Source organism: Triticum aestivum, chromosome 6A, assembly GCF_018294505.1.
Source record: "Triticum aestivum cultivar Chinese Spring chromosome 6A, IWGSC CS RefSeq v2.1, whole genome shotgun sequence".
NCBI classification, from domain to species: domain Eukaryota; kingdom Viridiplantae; phylum Streptophyta; class Magnoliopsida; order Poales; family Poaceae; genus Triticum; species Triticum aestivum.
This window is the reverse complement of record NC_057809.1, coordinates 489131564-489133932: the sequence shown is the minus strand read 5'-3', so window position 1 is coordinate 489133932 and position 2369 is coordinate 489131564.

Below are 2369 nucleotides of genomic sequence, written 5' to 3'. Positions count from 1 at the left end.
TAGATTCTTATCACCAGTCATGTGATTTGTACATCCACTATCGAGGACCCACTCAGTGGCTTTGGGTTGATCATCCTACAGATGAATTAGTGCAACTTACGAACTCATATACTTCATCAGTGAAGAATATGACATCAATTCATCAGATCAATTTCATCAAGCAATAGAACAGATAAAGCAGTATGAGGACGTGAGAAATGAAAGTTCATTTCTTCATGATTAGCCCGCGTCCTTTCAGGCATACTCAGGTCTCCAGCAAATTCTTCAGACGATTACGTTCGTCTGGAGACCTAACCCTGCAGAAGAGATTAGTTCTTTTTCTTCACCACCCACATCTGAAGGGGTGGCAAAGATTTCATTACTCTGCGAGCTCCATACAAGAAAGGTGGCATAGAAGCCAGTCCATTTCGTTTCACATAAGAGGAGTTGGGATAAGCATATGAAAAGCAGAGAAATTCTTCGAGGACTTATGAACATGATAATTAGAAGAATAATGCTCATATTCATAGCCCTTAGCTCTTCCCTGTGAAACAGAGTTGTTAGCACGATGATATTCATATGAGGACTTTGATCCTTTTGAGGAATTTGATCCATGTGTGGAGTTTGGTCCGTATGAGGACTTGGATCCATATGAAGAATTTGGTCCATATGAAGAATTTGCTCTGGGGTTCCTATTCTTCACAGGTGGTGTCCTGAGGACATTCACCTGAAGACTTTCAAGGCACTTTTTGGGAACCCAGATTTTCTTCATAGGGGAACCGTTCCTGTAGTTAGTGCCAACATATCTAGCAAATACTTCACCATTCTAATTTTTGAACAGTTTATAGTTGGAGTCAAATGACTCATCATCAGAACGAGGAGATTCACATGCAAATCCAGATAAGTTAGATGGATCAAGTGGAGGTCCCTTTGCAGCAACCCATGTAGTTTTGGGGTACTGCTCAGGCTTCCAATATGTACCATCAGCATTGAGTTTCCTCTCAAAGGCAATACCCTCTTTCCTAGGGTTCCTATTGAGGATCTGCTTTTTAAGCACATCACAAAGAGTCCGATGCCCTTTGAGGCTTTTGTACATGCCTGTCATGTACAATTCCTTCAGCCCTGCATCGTCAGTGATACTAGCAGTGTCCTTATATGAGGAATTAGTGATAGCAGAGGCATGTGAAGAATTTGAAACATTAGCAGCATTTGAACATTCTGGTGAAGAATTAGCAGTTTCACGTTCAATGCACTTTAAGCATGGAGGAACAAATTCTTCTTTAGAAGCGCTGATTTGTTGAGCAAGTAATGAACCGCGCTCCTTCTGAAGATCTTCATAACTCACTCTTAGCTTTTCAAGATCATGCTTTCTTTGAAGAAATTCATAAGAAAGCTTCTCATGATCAGATAAAAGAGTGTTATGTTGATCTTGAAGGGTGTCATACTTAGTATGAAGTCTCTGAAGACTTTCAGCCAAAGCTTTTGACTGATCCATTTCTTCACCCAACATATCATCGCTCTTATTTAGCATGTATTGACCTTTTTCCAAAGCTCTTTGTTGTTTAGTGGCAAGGGAAGCAAGTTTGACATAGCTGGGTCCAAATTCATCACCAGATTCATCATCACTAGACTCGGATAGGTAGCATTCAGTTACCTCAGCATCTTTTGCCATAAGGCATGATGCAGAAGATGATGATTCTAGTTCGAATGTCATCACTTTGAGAGATTCCTTGAAGTCCTCATACCAAGGATCATGACAGGTTCGATGACCTTCATAGACCTCAGAGAGACGGTCGCAGATAAGCTTCGCATGATCGAGATGCATGATATTCCTGAACTGATTTTGAGACAGACAGGAGCAAATGACATCCTTCGCCGTGAGGTTGAGAAGAGTGTACTTGCGAATGTCATCAGCTTCCACCATCTTGCACAGATCGGTCAGACCAATCTCAATGACGGTCCACAGCTTGCCGTTCATTGCCATGAGGCGCTTCTTCATCATGGCCTTCCACTTGGGATACTCGTGACCGTCAAAGATGGGGCATGTCACTTTCTTCATACCTGCGGTCGACATAACTAAATTCCAGGCGGTTAAACCAAAATCACACAGAACAAGGGAGTACCTTGCTCTGATACCAATTAAAAGTGCATTATATCGACTAGAGGGGGTGAATAGGTGATTTTTATGAATTCTTCACTGAGGAATTTGCAGCTGAGGAAATTCCTTAGCAAAGAACTACTAGCAGCGGAATAAGTACTCAAAAGTAAACATAACAGAACACAAGCATAGTCATCATGATGAAATGAAGACAGGCATAGAGTACAGAAAGCATAAGCACAGGATAACACAGGATGAAGACAAACAGACTGAAGAAATTGAACTGAGGAAA